The following is a 26,536-nucleotide window of genomic DNA, read 5'->3' as shown; positions in this document are numbered from 1 at the left end:
TTTTACCAGACTTCTTTTCTGCAGATTGATATGATTGGACGTGGTCCTCCAAAGTCTATGATCAGAACTGCGTGCATAGCAATGGTCTGTTAGAAAACCATTATTGACCAATCAGAATCAAGTTAATAACTGGTGCGGTTGACTTCAACTTCACTAAATATCTTTCAAGAACCTCTAAAAATAAAAAACATAAAAACATGACATTCAAAACATAAAACTTTCTCAGATGCTCTAAAATAATGCATTTGCTTAAAATTTAAATATCTTTGGATATTCTAAAAATCCAAGTGTGAATTGTCCTACAAAATTAATTCAGTAAAAAGTAAGTGAAAAATATTAAAACTTAATAAAGTGACATATTAACAGTCCTAGATCAAAAACTACAGAGGCTTTTAGCCTAAAATCGCTGCCATCGCTAATGGTTGGTGTGAAATGCATTCTGGGATACTTGGCTGTCTTGCTTGAGTATGCCTCAGTGTGAACAGTCTACTAGTAATGGTGTATCATTCATTTAGTAGGCAGGATCCAGTACACACAGTATGTAGTAGGCAGTATGTTAGTTTGTGGTTTCAAACACAGCCACAGCCTACATGGAACAACTCAGTGAGGTTGACTGACCCATGTAAGTACTGAATGTATAAAATCCATAGTGTTGTTGTCCTAACACACACACACACACACACACACACACACACATAGGTCTAAAACTCGGATCCTCACAAAGATTGACATCACAGAACCAAAGAGCGAATCAAAGTTCTGCTATCGGAGAAGTCTAATCTGATTTGTTCTCTCTTTGCCACTGTCACCATCACGACCAGTGCTGTTACTGGGGGAAATGGACATTGGACACACAATGGATTCATTTCAATATGGCTACTGTACCCGTTCATCCTTCCCTAAATATAAACACTTCATCAGCACATACACACACACACACACACACACACACATATATCGATCTTAATGTTGTGTTAATGTTCGTATTACTGTTATTGTGTACCGTCCAAATATTAAGAAAAAATGCACGTTGATGCTTTGGCAACATTGTTCTTGAAACTGTCATTCAAATAAAGCCCTTAGAATTTAACTGAATTGAGCTGCAGAGAGAAACAAAGAGGACTGTTGTCTCCACACACACCTCCCTCACCTATTGTTAGATCAGGAGGAGGACGAGGGAGAGATGAAAGAATTAAAGCTCAGTCACATTGTTTTGGAAATGAAAACAAAAGTTTTTGCCCACTGATATCCAAACACACATCTCTTCATGTCTCTCTCCATATCGCTCTGTCAGCTGACTGGTGTGGCTAGCAACTCGCCCAGAGTCACATTTAATTGGATGAACTTTTGTAAACGCCTCTAAGTGTAGCAAACATTTGATACTATTTTACAGAAGGAGGAAAGTAAAAAATACCCTGATACTGATTTTATCACATATCTTTGGCGTATAACAAGAGATAAATGGACGATTAACACAGGGACACAGCATTAAAATGTAATGTATGGAAAAATGTATTTTTAATTTCACTGGGTCTTAAATACTAACGGAAAACAACACATGACTGTTCCACACATGCACAAGGGGATGGACGTGTGTTAACATTATGAGTTTTACAAGCAACATCTCTATTTGTTGAAAATCTGCTTAGGTGTCGTCAGAATTCTGTGGGCTGATTCCCTGTTGGCAAAGAGAGTCAATACTACATGTTCTCTGACAGATATAAGAGTTTTAATATCTAACTAGACTCTACATGATGCAATTCACGTCCTACATGTGTCTATTACTGAACAACGTCCCAGTTTTTAGATGGAATAAGAAACATTGTGCTCTTCTTTGTCAGTAACACTGGCTCCAAATTGAAGAAACACAATTAAAGGCCATGTGCACTGACACAGGTGTTTTCATTTAATCTGATTAGACCTGCGCTCAGGTGGAAGCAGGGTGGAGCTGTGCTGAGAATCACACAGTCATGAGGTGTCTAATCATCCAAAAATAAGTGAAAGCACCTGTGCTTGTTTTTAAGCTTTTAAGAAGTCAGTCTCCTAACAAACATATCCTGCAGCATGAGGATTGACATTATAGAAATATGTCAGCCATTAGAGATTTTTTACCATGGTAGCTGTCCCTGTAGTATCTCTGGCTCTAACAATGTTGCTAACAAGTGTACCAGGACCATCTTGTTCCCATCTTGTTATTTTCTCTTCATACATTGTTTCTCAATGTAATTTCCGTAAAATGTACTTGTCATAATATATAATTACCCTGGTAGAAGATGTTATCCACATCACTAACCCATACAGGTAAGTCCATTAGGGCTGCAACTAACAATTATTTTCATTATCCATTAATCTTAAGATTATTTTCTCAATCATTTTGTCTATAAAATGCCAATTACAATTTGCTTAGAGCCAATGGTGACGTCTTGTTTTCTGTGATCCACAGTCGAGAATCCAGTTTACTTTACATGTATGACACAGAAAAGCTTCAAATCATCACATTTAAGAAGCTGAAACCAGCAAATGTTTTGCAATTTTGCTTAATGACTAAAACGATTATTCAGTTGTCAAAATAGTTGCCGATTAGTGTTCTGTCAGTCGACTAATCAATTAATCACAAATCGTTGCAGCTCTGAAGTCAATTTTATCATGTTTTTTTTTTTTTTAAATGAAATCTTCTCTCCTATTTCCTCTTACTTTATTGTAAGTATGCTACAAAAGGTGCACTGGGCATCATTGGCTGTCAGTGGCAATCTGTCAAACATCTTATCTTCAAAACCCAGATACTGTGTAACCTGATAACAGTAAACATCACACAGCATGTTCATATTACCAACGGATGCTTTATATCAAACAAATCAAAAAAAAAAAATCAAAAAAGATCAAATGTTGTTAAAAAAACTGCAACTTTCTCTGGACAGACTGCTGCTTCCTGCTGTGTTCGGATTTTACTCTTTAGTTTCAGTTCATCACTCCAGACTGAACACTATCATTTAATTTTAAACAAAAAGGGCACATCTACAGCATGTCAAATTAGTAGAGATCTCTTTTGTTGTGTTGTGGCTGATAACACAAGTGTTGTTTTCAATATGAATCTTGCATCTGTTTGATTTTAATAAAGCAGAAATGCCTGCAAAGATTTAAACTTAGATGGTATTTTATCCTGTTTGCTTATTATCTGCATGAAGTTAATAGAGCCTCCCACGAGCCTCCCCAAGAAAAGAGACTGAAAGTGGAAATGTAGTACAGAGTAAGATGACATCTAATTATCTTGTAATGGAACCGTGGGGAGTGCAGGTCTGATAGAGTGTCCGTTGAAGAAGAAATAAGGAAAATATTCATTAACTCCTGTTATACAATATAGTCCATATGTCCCAGAGGTGCTTAAAATCCTATTCAATGGGTCATTTGAACTCATGACATTTTCAAACTAATTGAAGTGGACGTGTTGGGTGTTTCCAATTCTTTGACCTTGCACCCTCTTTTCTACTTTTTTTTTTTGGCCTCAGATTCTTTCACACACTTATTCTCAAGGAAATATTCATATGCAGCAACAATTTATGGAGATTTCTGGTAATATCTCATCATGTCATAAAGAGTATGTGACACCAGGAGACTTTTGGATGAATGATTTTGATTATTGCCCTCAAAAATTGAATATATGGGGAGTTTGGTCCTATAATGTCAGATGGATTATTAACTGATGTGATGTGACATGAGTTGTGCTCTTTATACATACAGACATGATAAAACTTGTAGTTTGGTCGATTTGGTGCAACTGAGGTTGATGGAAATGTCACTAGTTTTACACATTATTAGGTCAAAAACCAAATTATATGCCAAATTGAAATTGTGACCAGATGGCAGCACTATGAAAAGTCTAAGTTGTTTACCCAAGTAATTACAGCTTCTCCTGTGGGGAACATGAATGTATGTACAACATTTTGTGCCAATCCATCTAGGAGATGTTGAGATATTTCATTGGATATCTGAGAAACTTGGTCTGCTAGTGAGCTAGATGAAAAGTACAATAAGGGTTCACCAAAGTCACTGGGATTTACATATCCTCCAGGGACCAAAATGTCTGTCCAAAATGTCATCGCAATCCATCCAATATCTGTTGACATATTCAAGTCTGAACCAAAGTGGTGGGCTGACTGATTGACTGACACAGGGTAGTGTGAAACTTGAACTGTCTATATTAAGATAAGAGTAAGAGCAAAGTAAGAGAATGCCAAAGCGGACGGGTGTATGAGCTGGAACAGCTGCTATTAGCATCAGCCTCGTTAGAGAGTCCAGTCCTGCAGTTACATCCCCCAGACCAGCGAAACGCAATACATGAACACATGAAACAAACATCCTTATGTCAAACTTGCAACACACAGTTTCAGACACACAGGTTGTGGGCATTAGTAGCTCCTATTTTAATCAGAGCAGCAAGCCGTGTATGAACTCGCGTGACTGCAGCTCAAAGCATATTCTTACATCTATTTTCTTTGTTCTATACACATAACTGCAGTGATTGTGTGTTGAGCTGGTGACCTACACTTAAGACTGTGACTGAACACCTCCTGTTTAGACACACATATGGAGTCGAAGCTGCTGCTCTGCCATTTTTCTTCTTAACAATTCATATACCCACGTGCGATGGAGACACTTTGAAGCCTCAGACAGCTTGTTGAGCTCAGACTCATCCCACCGCCAACCTGCTTGACATCCTCTTATTTGTTTGTTCCCTCTCTCTCCTCTTTGCATGCACAGGCACAACTCTGGACCACAATAGATGACGCACAATGCAGTGATCTGATGATCACCAGGTATTTGTATTTACCCAGTGGGAGTAATTCAAGCCTATAATCAGCAGCTCCCTGGGTAAAGAATAGGAAAGCTGGAAATCTGGAGGAGAATTGTGTCAGACTGGCACTGCCTGTCTTCTCACTTTTTATTATTCCAAGTCACAGTAAACTGTTTAAAAAGAGTGTTTGATGTTAACACTGTGTTGGGAAGTTATAGTCAGAAATTTGACAATAATACATTTTCCTCCTTGCTCTTTTTCATTATTTTTTACAATGAATAAACTACTAGATTGGCACAGAAATAAAAAAAAAATGAATGTTAATAACAGTGATTGTGACTCATCTGTTCATATGACTGTTCATCTGATAATCCATCTACAAATTATACACTGTCTCTTTGACATGGAGAGAGGTTTTTGGATTAGTTCTTTGATGTTTGAAAAGTGGACCTCTGTGTATTCATTGCATGTCTTTTGTTCCTCAGATTCCCTCATTTTACTGTTCAAAGTACTTTTGCATTTGATCACTCTGACAGGACACTGCAAAGCATCGCAGAATTCCTGAGGATTTGACTTTGCTGAATGCAGCATTTCAATTTACAAGCCCGTCACAGATTATTTTACAAGCCCTCAGAGGAATCTTCGCAACTGCTGTAATTTTTTAATAATTATGTTGTATCAGTTCATGCTTACATGATTCAAAATTACCTTAATACCATTAGGATTTCTGCTCATATCTAATGTAACGTGTGGGCATAAGCATTGTACGGCTCGCTAGAATGATAATTGAATTTAACATGCTGCTCACTCAAGTTTGGTGTCAAGTGTTATGAATAAACGGGCTCTCACCTGAATGAAGAGAGTTGATTAATGCTTTTCCATGCAGATGAAACAGCAGCAATCAGCGGTAAAAGAAGAGGCGGGTGGCGAGTGCCGTGACTCTCTGCTGCTGTTTCCTGCTGCATTCTGGAGGTGGGCTGGATAATTACCAGCGGCCTTCTCCCTGATTAGTGATCTGATGAGACTGCAGTGCCACGAGCAGCAACATCATCCCCACCCACCTGATTACAAATGACATTGCAGACCTCTGTTGTTAGTTTGTATCCATCATAATCATTCTGAGAAATGTATCCAGAATAGTAATGTGGCTTTTATGGTTGCAAAACACTGTATTGAGTTTAAAAACACAGTTGGGCAAGTGCTAGTATGACCTGACCTAGGAGAAACCCTGGCGCAATACAAAAAATGCGATTCCCCTCTTCCCAACTCCCAAGAATCTTCAACAAGGATTACAGCCCTGTAGGCAGTGGCGGCCTAAAGGTGAGAGAAGCGATCTTATGCCTGGAAGGTCGTCGGTTCAATTGGCAGGATAAATCTGTGTGGGGAAAAAAGTGAAAAAGCGAGAGAGTTTGCCCCTCCCTCGTTAGTGCCCAGGGCACTGTGGTGCCTTCCAGCTTCCAGGTGTGACTGTGTGAATGTGATCAGGGTTTTCCTGCAAGGGAGAGGCTTAGTGAAAGTTCCCTGAATAAATAGAGGTAAAAAAACCCAAAAAACAACCCTCAGAGTATTTACTTCACACAGTTGTTTAGGGACACATTGAGAGTGGATTAACAACGAAATAACAAACAAATGGAGCTAAATTAATCAATTTCTAACTTCTAATTTAGAAAAAAACAGGAGAAAAGAGATTAAATAGAATTGCTACCCACCCGTATAGATCCCAGGGCTGCTATAGATACTTGCATGGTGCTGTTAACAATACAAAGATGTAAACCACAGCATGTTAGCTAGCTGGTTGGAAGTGGAGAGAGGAGAGCCCAAAGGAGCTGGGGGAAGCCGGCCTTTAAATCTCTACCAAACCAATCAGCTCCCTGGAACAACTCACACACTCAATCACACAAACACTCATACAACCAATCAGACAGGCTTACCTGCAGCCTGTTACATACAGAGCCACCACAGCAAGTTTACCAGTGAGGGAGAGAGATGTTCAGGCTCACACACAGGGGGTTAAATCACATAATACACAAATATATACAAACAATGTCACTATACCACCTCTGGGTTCTAACACCTCCCTCTTTAAAGATTAAACATTTCTCCCCTGAAGAAATGTTTGATTTCACGCCAAAGTGCATCAGCCATAACATTTTTTCCCTCTCATTTGCTGAATTTTAATCACTCAAATGGCCATACTGAGTGGGATTAACACAGAAAAGCACAGAATGACTATTAAACCTGACATTACAGGCCGGCACTGGTAAATGTAACAATAATCAATCAATTGAATTCTTAAGGCAGGCGCACAAGACTCAAGCTTGCCTTTCACTCAACTCATCTTCCTCACTGTAGCAGCTCAGTGACATCGGAGACAGTGTTACAATGGAAGGAATTGCACTAAACACTGACAGATGAAACTCTGATTTTCTGGCATTGTGTTTACATAATTGGTGTGACTTACCTGGCATTCAATGAGACATGAACCGAAAAAATTTTTTGGCTACAAGCTGGAAGCGCAGACAGACTTTACCAACAGGTTGGCACTTTCTCACTGGTTTTTTGCCATATTTTCCTTTCACCTTGGACTGTGTGGAGGCGAGGGACTGGTGAGCTAATGGAAGTAGTGACAGCTGTTTGTTTTCATTTTTCCCACTACCTGGCACGCCTGACAGAAGTGGCAAAAGTTCTCCACATCAGATTTTAATCCTTTGCCAGAAGCATTACCTGCAGATGCGACTGTAAGTTTTTTTCGGATACCCAAATGACCTGGCAGACTATGATGGAGCACAAACTAATTGTCTGACTACATTACAGTCACTGCCAAGTACAAGAGACAATTTACACATCAGCCAAGCATAAAAACCTTTTTGTGATATTTCTGGATTTTTTTCAAATTTTCAGCATTTCAACTCAGGTTTTTTATGGGTTGGGTGGATGGAAACACACCTGATGACTCCATATTAGTTGTCTTTAAACAACTATGTATACAGTATATACATCAGTGAAACTTAAATCAAGGAATTGACCATTTACTGTGTTGAAAATGGTTACATAGTTAGATTTGGCAGAAATAGCTCTGATCAGAGATAGCTGTAAACATAGACATGTATATGTTGGTGCCTTTATAATTTGTGTTGTAGAAATAACAATGGTCAGGAACATCTGGAGGGTACTCTGGAGATGAAGGGGGCAGTTTCTAGATTAGCTATCTCCTCAGCACCTCCAGATTCTCTACTCTGCCTGCCTCCACAGAGAATATTCCTCCTGATTCATATCAATTATCACCACAATGCCACCTTGGGACCTCAGCATCAGATAATACATTAATTCCTCTTAAACATTTTTCAACATCACCTTTGTGTCTTATCACCATGATATGTGTGAGGAAGAGGGCGTAGGGCTGTGGTGAGAAGCAATGGTTGGTTTTTGACACCACAACATCTACACAAAGTAGACTATTAATTAGGAACATCGCTACATCTCGTTCCTGCCCGGCCAGCGTTCAACCCCTCAGTGATCTGATAAGAGTACACACATAGATCACTGGGCTTTGCTGCTCTGCTGATTACATCTTCAGCAGCATTATGCAGAAGAAGCTCCATAAATAAAAGTGATTTGGCGGACACAAAGTCTTTAAACACCTCATGTTTTATTGATATTCTGCATGCAAACAGTTGGGAGTTTATCCTTCAGGCCGCTTCGGTTCATCTCTCAGTGTCATGACAGATGATGGAAACTGTTTGTGTTGCACTAACATACAGTACATGTTGTTTTTAAGCTTGTGTTACATACAAAAGTTCAAAAATAGCAAACCTTGGCACCTGTTTCAAAACTATTGTAAAGTTTGAAGGATGTGAACGTTGTGTCTTACAGCTGTTCATCACAAGACTTTTAGCAAACAAGGACAGGTTTAGTCGACCTTGTAACTTTACAACACTGCAGGAGAAGATTTGAAGTTGTGATGACAAACAGTGGTTATAATGTGATTGACTTTACTTGCTGGCTGATGTTCTTCACTCAAAACACTAACTTGGATGATATCCCACTGTCCACGTACTTTCACTTTAATCTTTATAAGAGAATTCTGTAATTTGGATGGCTATACCCATGTTTCCATAAAAATAGACCTTCAAAAAGCCTCAGAGTACATGCAATCCCGAGGTAGAGTTGAGAATAACACTACAGTGATAAATGAGCCGAATGAAACTGCACTTTCTGTTTTTATTCATGAAAAATTGTCATCAGAAAAATTTAAACATTTCAACAATCACCTAAAAATACTATTTATGGTAAACTTGAGGTGTTTACACTGCACTCCCACTATCGGTAGACAATATACACATTTTTAACTTATGAATGAAACATTTAGCCAGATACCACATATGTTGAAGTATAAACAATCAAATCCATGTTCAAAATTAAAAAAAAAGCTTTGTACCTGTGCCTGTCCCACGATTGTGGCCTTGCTGTGGTGTGATTTGTTGTTTACAACTCCAGTCTCCAGGGTTTTAACCTGAGTTGGCACAGTTCAGCGCTCCCCAAGGCCTCCGCAGCTCTGAAGACAGTTTAATGTGAACAATCATCGCGCTTCACAGTGAAGGTTGGGGCGTTTTTAGACACTTTAGACAAGTTTTTGTCTTGAAAATGGAATCAGGGAGGTTGGATGATGAATTGTTTCTGTGTGTCAGGCTTTAGTTAAAAAATGGGGTCAGCCACTCATCCAGATGAGTTAAAATAAAATAAAATGTCGTAATTTGACATTAACCGTTAGCATAATGATTTATATATAGTTGAGAGAGGCACTTGAGGAAGTGGATGCCTTTAAAGATTAAAAATGACAAGTGACGATTTTTAATATCGACTTTTATGGGACAGAAAACAGGGCGAGATACCAGGACGTACTATGAACATCAAGACATTTGCAGGTAAGGGTAGAAGAGTCACCCATACTCAAGAACGGGCAGTACTCTGACCATTAAAATATTTTATATTAGTATCTTGGGACCAATAAGTTATATCTGCTGACATTTAAAAGCAGAACTCCGAGCTCTGCGCCATGTATTTTGTTATTACAATGAATTCCCAGTGTTTGTTTATCGCTGCCTCTCCTGATCCCTCTAAAGCAGAGGAATCACTGGAGCAGATGTCAGCGAAGACACAGATAACCATAAATAATTATATAAGTCATGATGAGTTTGTTTGGTTCATTTGTTCAGACACAGAGGCACAGCTGTAGAGGCAGTCTGGCCCAGGTGGGGCTGGAGAATACGGTTTAATTTCGCCATCAGGGAGATTGAACCGTGGCTACAATAGATGCTGCTGCCGCTGCTCCTTCGCTCTGTATGCGGGAAAGAAGGTCACATCAATATGTATGCAGAAATGCTGCAATTGTTTCCTTTCTCAGAAACACACACACACACAAATACACACACACATTGTGCTGCTGATGAAAATGGTACCATCACAAGAATGAACAAAGTATAAGACACATTGTGAACTTAAAAAGGCTGTCACCCTCTGTACACAAACGAGGATCAATATAATAATACATATCCTGTCTATGATCAGTAGTAAACGGTGGAAGATGGAGTCATACACATCTAAATAGGTACTGTTAAGCCTCCAAATACAAGAAACTTGAGTATAATTAGAAGAATATTTATTCATTAATCACAGACGATAACGTATGTGTCACACTTGCTTTGAAATTTTGTTGTTAGAATAGATTTATTATTTAGAGTAGAGTTAATATATGTGTATAATAGACTTAATGCTTTTATCTGAAGTAAAGTCATATTTTATATCACATTTTTAAGGCAAACTGGAATTATAATTTATATTTTGCTGGTGTTTGTTTTTATTTGTATACTTATTTAGTTAAAATTGGATTTAACAAAATGAAGAAATTTAAATTAAATCTTTTTTATTGCAGTGACATCAACCCTTACAGAAGCGTTCTCCAGGGGTTGTACATTTTTATGGTACTGTTGGTACTTGTTATTTGATTGGCGCAATATCTGTGAAGGCAGGCACTAAAAAGAGTCAGTTTAACACTCCAGTTCCAGCATCTATACAGGCAACTAACCAGCTGCAGGGCTGAAGTTGTTAGCCGTTGTTTAGCAGTTAACTCTGTGACTGCTTTAAATCACACACTAACAGGTGGGGCTACAAGTTACTGTCAGTTTTGACAGTTGGTACATTTCCCATTTCCACAACTAGACCCATGAAAGAGAGATGGCTTAAGCTAGCAAGACACTTTTCTTTGCACGGTTTGGGACAGACACAACACTGAGTGTGCAGAAGGGGTTGAACAATTAAATAAAACTAAGATTTAAGGTGAGCACAAGAGAAACTTTCCTCCTTCAGCAGATGAATGTGAAAAAAGCCTTCTGGTGTCAAACTCTGCACATACATCATTCTGCAAATATCCAAGTGAAGGAACATCTCAGAGCCCATCTACTATCGTCTGACAATGATTTAGCCTCTGGGGGCAATGGCCAATATTCTGGGGGTTACAGTGTAGCCAGCGCATATCCAGATAATGTATAATTGGCCCAAGACCTCCTCTTCCATGCACCGGTCATTGTTTACAGTCTGCTTAACAATTGCCAACTCCTATAATTTTTTCAAGGGTAATTGTATCTGACTTTCAAAGCAATTTGTTTCTTTTATTACACGAGTCGAACATTTCTCCACACAACACACAAACACTGATATTTTTTGTAGGAGTTTTAGGCCCAGACAACATTTCTGTGTCTTTCGCTCCTCATACAGTTTACCTGCATGCATCCAAAGCATGTTCATGAAGAAATTGCCCGAAACAAAAGCAGAAACTAAAATCCCATCCCAAAATCTTGTCCCTTGCCTACAGATGCTGCATTCATATGCAGATATCTGTTTATAGAGATTAAACAAGAAGTAAAACGCATTTTTTTTTACTGGAGGGGAACTTTAAAACACAAGCATCAATGTCTTGCTGGTTAAAGTTAAAGAATGTGCCAACTTATAATCAAGCTTTCAACAAAGCAATTTTAAACAGTACAGTCATAGAGTATTCCCTTGCAGTGGGATATCTATAGATTGTGAGAAATGCGTATAGTTTCTCCTCCAGACTCATCACAGCCACCACCAACACTGTGATTTTACCCCACACAGAAGCAGATTTGTAGGCGTATCTAGATTCAAATGACATATAGTATTTATACCCATCCCTGCTGGCAACATCCAGCCAGTGGAGCTGTGCATCAAATTCCCTCAACTCCTCTGTGTAATTATTCAGTCTCTGCTCTGTAATACATCAGTAATGCTGTTTATGGCCCAAGGTCAGAGCAGAGGGGCCAGGGAGCCAAGCCTGTGATGGATTAATAGTATCCAAGGCTTTGAACTCTCTGAGACAGTGACACATTTCAGTAAAACAAGAAAATGCCCCCTTTTTTAGACTACTTTTCTCTGACACTTGAGAGGAGCGGGGTGAAAATATGGCCTGTTTCTCTGTTATACTGTGATCTAAACACTCTCCAACTACTAAACACAAGGCTGAATCACACATATCCTTAATGTTAGGAAACGTAGGAAAATATGTGTGTGAAAAGCAACAAATCTGCTTCTCATTTGTTACTTTTTCAGGAATCAGAATCCATACAATTACATTAAAATCAATTAACAGGTTTAACAGGTGTTACCTACTGATAAGAGAATTTGTAAAACTAGTAATCCCCTTTCATTCACATTTCGTGCTTATTGAAGGCTTAGAGCATTGATGCAATTCACCCATGAGTGATTCTGATTTGCAGTTATTTTCATTTACAAGTAAATGCCTAATCATTCAGCCTCGTTCCGTCAGAAAATCTAGATTGAGTCTTGTTTGTGCTGCTCTTCACTCACAACGAAATAATCAGCCGTTGAGCTTCATTTTGCCTGAAAAGATGCTCAGAATGCCACAGGAGATCTCTTGGCATCCACCTTGAACTTGAAAGGAAAGTTGTTTTTGCTTTTGGCTTCTTGTTCAGCTACGGTTCAGCTGAACGCACACACAAAATAAAGGAGCTTGTTACCTCCGCCTCCAACATCTCCCTCTGTGGTTTGTGGTCTTGCTGCAGTTTAGATTTGTTTGCAGTTTCAGTCTCCCTGGTTTTAACCTGAGCTGGCACAGTTCAGTGCTCCTCATAGCTTTGATAGCCTGTTATGAGCAGAGAAACACGGTTTTGGGGTTTCTAGAAATTTCAGTGGCCATTTTGGTCATGAAAGTGGACTCAACAGATGGGATAGAGGACAAACAGTCCTGAACTGAATTTTCCTTTCTTCTTGAGTGTATCATCTATCTGGAAAGGAATTTGTTTTTGCAACATCAAGTGCGGGGGTTCAAAGTGGGTGGCTTGAGGATGGACCAAGGTTTGTTCATTTCCATCTTACCTTGTTAATTTTAATCAGATAATAAATTAGGCAGCAATTAACAACAATTTCATTTTATTTTATGCTTTCAAACATATAAAAGTAGAAGAAAAAAGCAATACACATCACTGAAATGGCCATTTATGCCACAGTTTAGATTGGTGACATAATAGCCGGTTGTCATAGACACATGTGTTCAAGCAGTCATAAATAGGGCCCGCTAATTAAAGCAATTAAAATATTTGTTGTTGTAAGCATAGCTCAAATAAATGCTGAGTAGGCGGCATGGCAATAACACAAATTTTGATAATTACATTATCAAACAATATATGAAATAACAAATGTAAATGACAACACTAATCGTTAGACCTTCACAGGGAAAGAGGAAAGAGTTCCATAAAGCCCTAATATAGAAATCAAAAGGAAAACCTGTGGAAAAGCCTCAAGAAATGGGAATCAAATCTGCTTATTTACATATTTTGATAATGTCACCAAATGAGATGCAAACATTAGCTTGCATAGGGAGATATCCCTGCAATATGCAACACGGACGATGCCACCTTGGGTTTGTCAACCAGCAAATTAGATTTGTACCCAGAGGGCTAATATAATGTAGAGCAAATGAAAATTACAGTTTTATTCTTGTATTTTGACTCTTATTGTATATGATAACATGTAGAGACATGGGGGTATGAGGCCTCATGACTATTTAGCTTAAAGCACCAAAAATCTACACCTCACTGTATCTTTGTGAAGCTTATAATGAACTTTTTCATTCACCTCTGTGGTCGTTTCTGAGGCTGTAGTTTGTACTGTTAAACTGGTCTTATTATTGCTGTCCAGAGGCTGCAGACGAAAATTTGCCTTTTGGTTAAATCTGATACTTTTACATCAGGTTGATGTTAATTCATGTGTGTTGTCCCTGATAAATAAACAGATGAAATAAGGTAAAGTAAAGTAAATAATATTTGAGGATAAATTCAAATCAAAAACCCAAATTTTTGTAACTAAATATCTGATATGAAGCAGATTGTATCCTACATTTAGAAGATTTTTTCTTATCCGGTGTTTCAGTTGACAGGACACCATCATTTGTTCCTTCCAAAACTAATTACTGTTGAAAAATACAATACTTTTTATAATGTGACAAGCTGCTGTTAAGGTGCTCTATAATAATGTCACCTGATTTCCTCCTTTTCCGTCATAATTCCTGTGGCTGCTGTAGAGGAATATGTCACTCAAACGTCATTCTGGGCCACTTGTTGAAACAACTAATTTGGTCTGTTTTTAATCCAAGGACAAACTTAAGAAGGAGTCCAGTGACACTAAACTTCTTTAAAGACTCTTATGAGTTCCTCTTTAGATAGGAATGGGGGTGGTGTGAGACACAACAGGCAGAGGTGTGAAATTTAAAGACACAACATTTGTTTCTCACCCAATATTCTGTACAGTGTGAGCGCTAAGGCCCTGCCGCCAGCCTGCAACTCACTATCTGGTCCCAGAGGGTCATGGGTGCTCCTCTATTCAGTAAAAGTGATGTGTCATTATCAGACTGAATTTGTCAACTTTGCCACCAAAGACCCTAATCCTTATCTCTGTCTCTCTCTGTGTCTTAGCTCGGACACACACTCCACTCCCACTGAGCATCACATAAATGTCCCCAGTCAGGGTGTACAGTGAAAGCTAATGCGATAATTATTTCTCTATTCGACCTGTACTCTTATCAAAGGCCAACTGCCTAAAGCATGCCAAACGCCTCCCAAGGGAACATAACTGGCTAGAAGATAATTGCCCAGCGTAGAAGTTACGAGTTAGAACTGCGAAAGTCAAATGAGCGATTCAACTTTCAAAAGTCAAACCTTTATGACGGAACTAATAATGACCACAAAAGTGTTGGAGTTGCAGTCTAAGATGTAACCGTACAGCAACACTCTTGACTCTGGTTTGGGATTGCCAGCTGTGTCCAGGAGCTCCAAAAGCCCATTTTCACTCCATATCACTTGGGTCTACATAATTTGATTTAGCAGAAATTTGTTCTTGAAGAGAAAGTTTATATTGTGCTTATTTGTTGTGAAGTTGTGTTTTATCAAGTTGCACACAGAAAGCCTGGGGCAAGGTAGTGCTATTCCATCATAAGAGTACTGTGAGGTGGAAATTAATTATTTTCATTATCAGTAGGTCTAACAATTATTTCCTTTATAAATCTATGGATTGTTCAATGTATAAAATGTCAGAAATTAAAGAAAAATACTGATAAATATTCCCTTAAGCCCAAGTTAACATATTCAAATGACTTGTTTTCTCTGACCAACAGTAAAAAAAAAAGGCCCAAAGATGATGAGTTTACTATCATGGAAAAATGAGAATATTAGCAAATATTCACATTTGAGAAGTGTCCCAGCATGTGTCCTTTCAATCTCTGTCACCTATTGTACGATGTACTGTGTACGGCAGCTTTACGGAGGTTTATAGCGAGTTTCAGCTCATTGTTTAGCTGTCTGGCTGCAACTTTACTGTTTTGGTTCATTCTTGCGCTCTCATTGTGTAGAAGCTAAAGAGCCAGATATTTCCCTCCGGAGTTGGTAGAGAGCAAAAAAACAAGCTAAAAGAGAGTAAATATTGGACTTCAAATGAATGATAATGTTGCTCCATAACTGCTGGGTATGTAAATAAGCAACTGTTTGCTAACGAGTTCGACATATAAACTCAAAAGGCGATGCTACGTCAATGTTGTGTTCACGACTTGTTTCCTCTGCTCCTAAATGGCAAAAACTCAGTTGATGCAGGTTTAACTAAAAAACAAAAAGCTTTGTTTTCTATCTCATCATTAGTTTTATAGCAAATGGAGGACGGATATCCGGGGACAGAAAATGTGATTCAGGCCAGTGGCAGTGGGTGAGAAACCATTACACAACGGCACTGTACACCATGAAATATGAAGTAACACGCAGACCACGAAGATAGACCGCAATGTTTAACACTATTATACATGAATTAGAAAGCAGAACAGTGACACAGTTAGACAATATTGCACATCTCATCCTGCCAACTGCACAGACTCTTCATGCTCAAAAGATCACTGAGCATGAGATCACACAGCATATTGGTTTGAAAACACCAGATTCTTGTTTCTGAAGCAAATCGCGGATAATGCCGCACCATCTGCTAAATGGTTCCTGGATATTGACGTTCACATCTGTGATTAGAGGGAGAATCAAATCAGCACTGCAGTCTCCCAAGCATGTCTGTGCCAGTGGAGAAAATGGGAAATTGTGTTTTTGCTGCAAATGCATGTAAGCACATTAGATGATCTTACCCAATTTAACCAAGCGTCTCCTACAAGGAGATTATGGTACATGCAGAGACAAAATTAAAACCGATCTGAGCAACCTCTACTCATGTAAGAAGTGTGGTTAGTTCCACATATTAAACAGGAATTTTATAAGTCAGGGATTCCCAGGGGAAATAAGGCTTGTCAAGGTTGATATTAAATCCACAGTTGAAGCTGACCACTTTGTTAGTTAAACATTTGGGATTTCAGTTTCACAGCAAGGTAGACCCTGGAGGGGGACTCGGGAGAGAGCGAGTGATGGCTCTGTGTAAAGGCAGCATGCCAGAGATCCTGCCTGCATTAAATCTAAACATAGAGGCTGAAAATAGAGGCAGCAGAGGAAAGAGAATGTTTCTGCTGTATAAAACACATCAGGCCTCGAGACTGTTCTCCAAAGAAAAACCAGAGCATTAATTAACTCAGAAAATCCCCAAAACGACATGAGTTTATGTTAAAGTGACAAAGCCTACTAGTGGCTGTAGTAGTTATGCAAAATCACATGATGTTATTATAGAGTGGCATACTGTAAGTTCACAGAGGGAGGAGGTTGGGGTTGATAGATGGGCCAAAAAATATCTGATTCAACATATAAGTTTTTAAATATTATGTTATTTTCCTGTTTCCTACCCACAGCCAATGCTGATCTCTTAACCACTTTTAACCATGACGGCAGTCAACCACGCCAAATGTAGTATTTTTTAACCCAAACCTCAATGTTTCCCAAATCTTAAGTTGTTTCTGTGCCTAAACCTAACTAAGTCCCCCTCCACTCAACTCCACTCTATGGAGCTTAGTGAAAGTTCAGTCAGGAAGACTGTCTTTTGCATGCCAGGAGTATCTCTCTCTCTCTCTGCTTTCGTCTGGCATGCAGCTGTGATGCACGCCCCTCCACCTCCCCATCTCCACCCAGTCTCCGCAGGATCATCAGTCCCATCACTTCATCGGCTAACAGTCTCATCCAAAGTCATCAGCCGCCACCACCACCACTACCACCAGTGTCTGGACTCCATGGGGGGATCTATCTCGCGGCAGCTCAGGGATGATGTCCTCATAGAGTCCAAAGACTTTTTACTATCATTTCTATCTGTATAATAAACATCATCTTTTCTCCATTCACTTATCTCTCCTGATTTAACTGTGTTTCTTTCTTTGAGAACCGTGCAGAATGATGTATATGCAGAGTTCGACACCAGAAGACAATTTTCTACTTCATCTGCTCAAAATGAAGATTTTCTCTCTGCTCACTAGAAATATGAGTTTTGAGTTTTTATCATTGGCATTATCAGTGCCACCAAATTGTTATGTAAGGCTGCCTGTTCCGCTTCACTTGTTGAAAAAGAAGATTTTCACACCGCAAAGCTTCAACTCCGGTTGTCAAAAATCAGCAGATGAAAAATAAATGAAGTAATGATCAGAGTTACCTGCATAAAGATGCTAAAAGCAGCTGTTGGAGTGAGTTTCGCTGGCAACTACTGAACTGTAAGTTTTTGTGTCCATAATACACTGATAAAATTTTTAAAAAAAGATTTTTTAAAGTTGTTAAACCATTAAAAGTCAAGCAAAGTAATGAAAGGGACGTCAATTTTGCATCATATTTATTTTATTTCATTTGCTGTTCTCGATTTCAATAATATATCTAAACTCCAAGTTTATTCAGATTAAAGTTTAAGTCAAACTTTTTCTCCTCCCCTGTGGAGAATGGCAGATTATTGTTCGTATACGGAATAAGTTTGAAGAAAATCGACGAATGCAAAGTTCTCATTCATCACTTGTACGTGTAACAAATCTGTTGGTATGAGTGGTTCTTGCATGAGGCCTATTGTGTCACCTTAATGATGATGATGATCCCATCCCGTCTCTCATCCTCAAACCTTTTTTTATTCCCCTCTGCTCTCCTCTGTTCTCCTTTCCTCCCATCATCTATCCTCTCCACCCACTCCCCCTCGACACAAAGCTGAAATGTGAAGATATGTGTAGATATTCCATATTGCATATAAATAAGCTTGGTTCACACTGTCAGCGGTGCAAGTGTTACTAATGGTTTTTCAATACCCTTCAAATTGCCTAAATGTTAAAGCTCCTGGGTGACACGACTGTAATGTTACCGATTGTAAAGACATAATTAAAATAAACTAAAGGCCTTTTCTGTTCACACATCCCTCCCACTTCTTCCTACCAGCCCACTCAGAATAAAGAACAGTTATATCACAATACAATTATACTGAGTTCCAATTGTTAAAAAGCATGTAAATTATTATATGATGTTGCACTAATGGTTACATATTCATATATTCATTGTGCAATGAGCCATTAAATGTGAAATGCACATTATGGTCAGTGGTTGAATTATTTTCAGAGCTGTCAAACGATCAAACATGAGATGCTTTCAGCATTCATCTCACACTCTCGTGTCCCTGAAGGAAATCTCAGCTGAAAATGACAATTCACCAAACTACTGAATCCCTCTGCAGCTAAACAGGCAAGTAGCTTTTATTCCTGATTTGTATTTAGGTATTTAGCGCAGTAAAAGTTTTGCTTCTATGGAATAAGCTGCCTGTAATGTCAATATTAATGTGTTGGTTTACATTAAATTTGCTAATAATTCTAACGTCAGTGATTAAAGTGCACAGTATGCGCGTGTGTGTGTGATAAATGGTCCCCGGGAATAAGTCTCCAGAGATTTATTGACACACTGATTGCTCTGACATGACCGCTCTTTGCCAACCTTTAATGATTCAGCTCCAGTCTCAGTGGGGAGCTGGATGGATGGGAATATAAAATCTCAAAATGGAGGAAAATCTGCATAATGAAGTTTAAGCGAGCGCTCTGAGGCAGAACACCACCTATGACCTCTCCCTCCCTCGTGGGCTACAAGGGAAAAGAGATCAGAGATGAGAAGGCCAGTGAGCGGCAGTCAAGGTGAAAGAGACTCTACCTCTTTTTCCACGGGCTCCCTAAAGGCCTTTGTCAAGTGGATGCAAAGGTAAAAAGAAAACTATCTCAGGTGAAAGGAAATGCACTGCATTGATCAGGTATTAGTGGTTACATGGCTGAATAGTTTTGAGCTGTATTAACTGTTTTAACCGTAACATCTCAGCTAGAGTGTGGCGAGCGGAGCAGCTTGTGGTCTTTATTGTAAAAACAGTAAAGAGAAGAGATGTGTTTCTGAGTCGTTAGCACTCGCCTCCCTGTTTTGTTTTGCAAGTTTTGTTGAGTATTGCCTGCTCTGCTTCAGCAAAAGTGGGACATCAGCAAAAGTGGGACATTTAAGCCTTGCCATACTTTATTATTTGACTGGATAGAAGCAACAAGTGTTTTTTTTATCTTGAATTCTTGCCACACTACTTGTTAATGAACAGTCATTGCAGCAAGCGTATCTCATGCAGTATTCCTGCAATAATACGTATATTAGTTCAATAATGTTTGAAAGTTTGATGAGACAGTTACAGTGGCTCAGGATTTTAAAGCTGTTGTATCGTAAAGCAGAGGTTACTACTTCAAGTCAGATCAAGAATATCAGCTTTTTTAATCATTGATTGTTTTAAAAATAGATGTTGTTATAACTTTTTTCTATTTATTTAGCCTACTACAACATATTGGGCTCAGTGGACTCTAGTTAAATCCATACGTCACCTTTACAGAAAAAAGGCTCCCACACCCATTCATTCATGAAAAGGTGACAAGAGACAGAAATGTTAAATAACAAGAAGAGAAAATAAGGCAGGAAAATTTAATTAACACAAAACTAATCAGAAAGTGAAAGAAAGAGAACAAGTGAAGCAGGGCAGAAAGGGAGTTCAAATAAACCAGTGGACTGAAGAAAGAATGAAAGCAGCCATAGCTAGGGCATAGAATGAATGGATTTTTCTAAAAGAGTTAATACATCGTCTTGCCTTTAAAAGGGATTGTAGACCAATGTTCCACTTTAGCAGACAAGCAGACAAGGGGTTCTTGTTGAGTTTGAGAGACTATAACTTTTAAATAATTATCAGTTCCCTTCAAAACTTGACAACAGTTTGTTAAAAAGGGTCATACCCTTTCATGAAAGCACGACTGCTGCAAGTGAATATCTATTACTATAGTGCCCTGGTGCATTTACCAAAAAGTGTCCCACTTATGCTGAATCCACCCTATTTAAGCCAGTTTCAGTTGTGTGTCAGTCTGGGCTAAGCACTCTGAGGATTGGACTCTTGTAAGTGCTTTTTACCGCCTCTCTTGTTGCTGGTTAGATATTGTTGTGCTGTGTATTAAGAGCTAGGACATAACTGCTAACTGTGTTGTTTCTGAGTTGTACACTTGCTTTCCTTCTTTGTGAGTATTGTAGTAGGATTGTTTGTTCAGTAATCAGTTTTTCATGCTAGTATTTATATTTTCAGTGGCGATGTAACATGAACCACCACGCGGTTTTGTGCATTAAACATGTAATTTTCAAAACAGTCCACTGAGAATTGGAATATTTTCATTTCATTTATCACTTTTAAAAATATTTGCACGTTTTGCTCCTGCAGTCAACATTCATTGCAGCCATAGTTGGTTTTTTTGGAGTCTTTTTTTGCAGCTACTAAGTGGTGTTGAAGGCGGGTTGCGAGGTGTTTGACATAAGCTTACACAGCACCATGTAAGCTACTGAGCTTGTTTGGCATATAAATAATATAATGTGGAATTACAGAATCATGAACTGTTGCAGCCAACAAGCAGAATAAGTAAAGCTAAGCTACTGCTAGTTGATTCACTGAACACGTAGCAACAGGTTTTCTCTGCTGCTTCTCTGCTTCTTCTCATTCATTCACTGTTTTGACAGTTGACATCTGTGAGACAGGTGAGAAGCTGCAAATATATCATGTTGTTACAGTACATATTTGCCTTTGTAAACTTTGTCTGGCTTCATATTTTACTAGGGCTGTGCCGTTTTAGGTTATTGATGGGTATTACATAGGGGTTATGTAAAAATGTTTACAGTTTCTTTCTTACTAAAGCTACAGTGATATCCTGAAATAGGGCTACAACTAATAATTCTTCTCATGATCAATGAATTGTATGAAAAAAAGTAAAAATGCCATCAGATGTCTTGTTTCGAAGGAACAGTCCAAAAGTCTAAAACATTAAATTTACTCCACTGTTAAGAGGAGGAAAAACAGCACATTCTCACGTTTCAGAAGCTTAAACAAGAGAATGTTTGGACTTAAAATGATTGATTGATTATCAAAATGCTTACAGATTAATTTTCTGCCGATCAATTAATCGGCTACTTGTTGCAGCAATAGAAACGTTTAAGTTCTCATGCAACATTTGCTCTCACTTGATCCAAACTGCTGGTTTTCTTCAAGTCAAACCAACTAGTCTGGTACTGTAATGAAAAATTAGCAATGAACAGCCTCATGCAGGCACTGCTGGGATTTGAACCCAGGATCTCCTGTTTACTAGACAGGCGCTTTAACCAACTAAGCCACAGCACCTCCAGGAAAGTTTCTCTCATATTAGTGGTGGATTCATAATGACGTGAAGATATTTATGAATTGATATGATAAAGTTATTTTTATTGTCTTGATTGAGATTCATATTGTTGCTTCGGTTGAAAATGAGGAAAAAATGTTTTAAAGACAAAAGGTCACCAAGCAAATACCCCTAGATAATGCTTTAAAGATAGTAACATGAAGGTAATTACTGTGGAAGTAAACTCACAACCATCAGGTACTGCTGGGATTTGAACCCAGGATCTCCTGTTTACTAGACAGGCGCTTTAACCAACTAAGCCACAGCACCTCTTGTGAAGTCATCTCTCATATTAAAGGCTCAGATGCACTGAAGTGAAGAGATTTATGAACTGATATGATAAACTTATGTTTATTGTCTTGATTGTGATTCATATCATTGCTTCAGTTGAAAATAAGGCAAAAATATTTTGAATCAAGCAAGTACCCTGGGATAAGATGGAGAGATAATGCTTCAAAGAAAGTAATAGAAAGGTGGTCACCATGAAAGTAAGCCCACAAGCATTAAGTACTGCTAGGATTAGAACCCAGGATCTCCTGTTTATAAGACAGGCACTATAGCAACAGCATATGACTCTCTGCTTTGAAATGCTGGTCAAAGGTTTGTTGAGCAAGACATTTAACAAAATCAACATGATACTGATCACTGTAGTGAGACCAATAAGCGAGTTAAAAGAGTCTCTTCTTGTGTACTTTCATGAACTCTACTCACAAACTTTCAGGGTATTGTAAAGTACCCATATTGAACTTAAATTTGAAGTGAAACTGTCCTGTAATTTCCAGGAGGCAAGCTTCCTGTGATGCAGGCACTGCTGGGATTTGAACCCAGGATCTCCTGTTTACTAGACAGGCGCTTTAACCAACTAAGCCACAGCGCCTCTGGTTAAGTCTTCTCTCATATTAAAGGTGAATTCATACTGAGGTGAAGCGATTTATGAATTGATATGATAAAGTTATGTTTATTGTCTTGATTGTGATTCATATTGTTGCTTCAGTTGAAAATAAGGCAAAAATATTTTGAATCAAGCAAGTACTCTGGGATAAGATGGAGAAATAATGCTTCAAAGAAAGTAATAGAAAGGTGGTCACCATGAAAGTAAGTCCACAAGCATAAGGTATTGCTAGGATTTGAACGTAGGATCTCCTGTTCACAACACAGGCACTTTAACCACTAAGTAACAGCATATCACACTTTGAAATGCTGTCCAAAGGTTTGTTGAGCAAGACATTTAACAAAATCAACATGATACTGATCGCTGTAGTGAGACCAATAAGAAGGTTAATAGAGTACATTCTTGTGTACTTTCATGAAGTTTCAGTGTATTGTAAAGTACCCATATTGAACTTGAAGAGACACTGTTCTGTAATTTCCAGAAGACAAGTTCCTTGTGATGCAGGCACTACTGGGATTTGAACCCAGGATCTCCTGTTTACTAGACAGGCGCTTTAACCAACTAAGCCACAGCGCCTCTGGTTAAACCTTCTCTCATATTATAGGTGAATTCACACTGAGGTGAAGCGATTTATGAATTAATATGATAAAGTTATGTTTATTGTCTTGATTGTGATTCATTTTGTTGCTTCAATTGAAAATGAGGGAAAAATATTTGAAAGAAAAATGGTCCCCAAGTAAGTACCCCTGTATAAGATAGAGAAACAATGCTTCAAAGACAGTAACAGGAAAGTTATAACTGTGTAAGTAACATCACAACTATCAGGCATTGCTGGGATTTGAACCCAGGATCTCCTGTTTACAAGACAGGCACTTTAACCACTAAGCTACAGCACCATCAGCTCTGGTGTAAAATGCTGTCCAAAGGTTCGTTGAGCAAGACATTCACCAAAACAAACATAATAGTTATCAATGCATTGATACCAGAAGAAGGTTTATGGAGTTTCTCCTTAATTTTAATTAAACATAAAGGATAATAAGAAGGCACTGCTGGGATTTGAACCCAGGATCTCCTGTTTACTAGACAGGCGCTTTAACCAACTAAGCCACAGCGCCTCTGGTTGAATCTTCTTTCATATTAAAGGTGAATTCACACTGAGGTGAAGAGATTTATGAACTGATATGATAAAGTTATGTTTATTGTCTTGATTGTGATTCGTATCATTGCTTCAGTTGAAAATAAGATAAAAATAATCTGAATAAAAATGGTCATCAAGCAAGTACCCTGGGATAAGATGGAGAAATAATGCTTCAAAGAAAGTAATAGAAAGATAATCACCATGAAAGTAAGCCCACAAGCATAAGGTACTGCTGGGATTTGAACGTAGGATTTCTTGTTTACAAGACAGGCAATTTAACCACTAAGCACCAGCATATCACACTTTGAAATACTGTCCAAAGGTTTGTTGAGCAAGACATTTAACAAAATCAACATGATACTGATCGCTGTAGTGAGACCAATAAGCGGGTTAAGGGAGTGTCTTCTTGTGTACTTTCATGAAGTTCCAGGGTATTGTAAAGTACCCATTTTGAACTTGAATTTGTAGAGACACTGTTCTGTATTTTCCAAGGAGACAAGTTCTTTGTGATGCAGGCACTACTGGGATTTGAACCCAGGATCTCCTGTTTACTAGACAGGCGCTTTAACCAACTAAGCCACAGCGCCTCTGGTTAAACCTTCTCTCATATTAAAGGTGAATTCACACTGAGGTGAAGCGATTTATGAATTGATATGATAAAGTTATGTTTATTGTCTTGATTGTGATTCATTTTGTTGCTTCAATTGAAAATGAGGGAAAAATATTTGAAAGAAAAATGGTCCCCAAGTAAGTACCCCTGGATAAGATGGAGAAATAATGCTTTAAAGACAGTAACATGAATGTAATTACTGTGGATGTAACCTCACAACCATGAGGCACTGCTGGGACTTGAACCCAGGATCTCCTGTTTACAAGACAGGCGCTTTAACCAACTAAGCTACAGCACCATGTGCTCTTGTTTAAAATGGTGTCCAAAGGTTCGTTGTGCAAGTCATTTACCAAAATCAACATGATAACGATCACTGCATTGATACCAGAAGAAGGTTTATGGAGTTTCTCCTTTTCTTCTTGAATAAAGGCTACTCATAAAGCTTCAGGGTACTGGAAAGCATTTTGCTCAAATTGAATTAGAAGAGACATTGGTCTGTAGTTTCTAGCAGACAACTTTCCTATTATGCAGGCACTGCTGGGATTTGAACCCAGGATCTCCTGTTTACTAGACAGGCGCTTTAACCAACTAAGCCACAGCGCCTCTGGTTAAACCTTCTCTCATATTAAAGGTGAATTCACACTGAGGCGAAGAGATTTATGAACTGATGTGATACAGTTATGTTTATTGTCGTGATTGTGATCCAATATTGTTGCTTCAGTTGAAAATGAGGCAAAAATATTTTGAATAAAAATGGTCATCAAGCAAGTACCCTGAGATAAGATGGAGAAATAATGCTTCAAAGAAAGTAATAGAAAGATAATCACCATGAAAGTAAGCCCACAAGCATAAGGTACTGCTAGGATTTGAACGTAGGATCTCTTGTTTACAAGACAGGCAATTTAACCATTAAGCAACAGCATATCACACTTTGAAATACTGTCCAAAGGTTTGTTGAGCAAGACATTTACCAAAATCAACATGATACTGATCGCTGTAGTGAGACCAATAAGCGGGTTAAAAGAGTCTCTTCTTGTGTACTTCCATGAAGTTTCAGGGTATTGTAAAGTACCTAAATAGAACTTGAAGAGACACTGTTCTGTAATTTCCAGAGGACAAGTTCCTTGTGATACAGGCACTACTGGGATTTGAACCCAGGATCTCCTGTTTACAAGACAGGCGCTTTAACCAACTAAGCCACAGCGCCTCTGCTTAAACCTTCTCTCATATTTTAGGTGAATTCACACTGAGGTGAAGCGATTTATGAATTGATATGATCAAGTTATGTTTATTGTCTTGATTGTTATTCATATTGTTGCTTCAATTGAAAATGAAGGAAAAATGGTCCCCAAGTAAGTACCCCTGGATAAGATGGAGAAATAATGCAGTTCAGAGACAGTAACATAATTACTGTGGATGTAATCTCACAATCATCAGGCACTGCTGGGACTTGAACCCAGGATCTCCTGTTTACAAGACAGGCGCTTTAACCACTAGGCTACAGCACCATGCACTCTTGTTTAAAATGCTGTCCAAAGGTTCGTTGTGCAAGTCATTCACCAAAATCAACATGATACTGATCACTGTAGTGAGACCAAGAAGCAGATTAAGAGAGTGTCTTCTTGTGTACTTTCATGAAGCCTACTCATAAAGTTTCAGTGTATTGTAAAGTACCCATATTGAGCTTGAATTTTAAGTGAAACTGTTCTGTAATTTCCAGGAGGCAAGTTCTCTGTGATGCAGGCACTGCTGGGATTTGAACATAGGATCTCTTGTTTACAAGACAGGCAATTTAACCACTAAGCAACAGCATATCAATCAATCAATCAATTTTTATTTATATAGCGCCATATCACAACAAAAGTCATCTCAAGGCACTTTTCACATAG

At 38.5% G+C, this 26,536-nt stretch overlaps 11 non-coding genes across 11 annotated transcripts; all 11 read right to left on the bottom strand.

Moving 5' to 3' along the window:
* Nucleotides 1–21,896: 21,896 nt before the first annotated feature.
* trnat-agu lies at nt 21,897–21,970 on the bottom strand. Its single transcript has one exon. It is a non-coding gene; the product is annotated as a tRNA-Thr (tRNA).
* Nucleotides 21,971–22,203: 233 nt separating this feature from the next.
* Nucleotides 22,204–22,277, bottom strand: trnat-agu. Its single transcript has one exon. It is a non-coding gene; the product is annotated as a tRNA-Thr (tRNA).
* A 533-nt stretch (nt 22,278–22,810) lies between these two features.
* trnat-agu lies at nt 22,811–22,884 on the bottom strand. The gene has a single exon. It is a non-coding gene; the product is annotated as a tRNA-Thr (tRNA).
* A 517-nt stretch (nt 22,885–23,401) lies between these two features.
* Nucleotides 23,402–23,475, bottom strand: trnat-agu. Its single transcript has one exon. It is a non-coding gene; the product is annotated as a tRNA-Thr (tRNA).
* Nucleotides 23,476–23,722: 247 nt separating this feature from the next.
* On the bottom strand, nt 23,723–23,795 carry trnat-ugu. The gene has a single exon. It is a non-coding gene; the product is annotated as a tRNA-Thr (tRNA).
* Nucleotides 23,796–23,940: 145 nt separating this feature from the next.
* trnat-agu lies at nt 23,941–24,014 on the bottom strand. Its single transcript has one exon. It is a non-coding gene; the product is annotated as a tRNA-Thr (tRNA).
* Nucleotides 24,015–24,550: 536 nt separating this feature from the next.
* Nucleotides 24,551–24,624, bottom strand: trnat-agu. The gene has a single exon. It is a non-coding gene; the product is annotated as a tRNA-Thr (tRNA).
* Nucleotides 24,625–24,871: 247 nt separating this feature from the next.
* Nucleotides 24,872–24,945, bottom strand: trnat-ugu. The gene has a single exon. It is a non-coding gene; the product is annotated as a tRNA-Thr (tRNA).
* A 231-nt stretch (nt 24,946–25,176) lies between these two features.
* Nucleotides 25,177–25,250, bottom strand: trnat-agu. Its single transcript has one exon. It is a non-coding gene; the product is annotated as a tRNA-Thr (tRNA).
* A 530-nt stretch (nt 25,251–25,780) lies between these two features.
* trnat-ugu lies at nt 25,781–25,854 on the bottom strand. Its single transcript has one exon. It is a non-coding gene; the product is annotated as a tRNA-Thr (tRNA).
* Nucleotides 25,855–26,082: 228 nt separating this feature from the next.
* Nucleotides 26,083–26,155, bottom strand: trnat-ugu. Its single transcript has one exon. It is a non-coding gene; the product is annotated as a tRNA-Thr (tRNA).
* Nucleotides 26,156–26,536: the final 381 nt, after the last annotated feature.

The sequence above is a fragment of the Thunnus albacares genome, chromosome 9, assembly GCF_914725855.1.
Source record: "Thunnus albacares chromosome 9, fThuAlb1.1, whole genome shotgun sequence".
Classification (NCBI taxonomy): domain Eukaryota; kingdom Metazoa; phylum Chordata; class Actinopteri; order Scombriformes; family Scombridae; genus Thunnus; species Thunnus albacares.
This window is presented reverse-complemented; position numbering and strand designations above follow the sequence as displayed.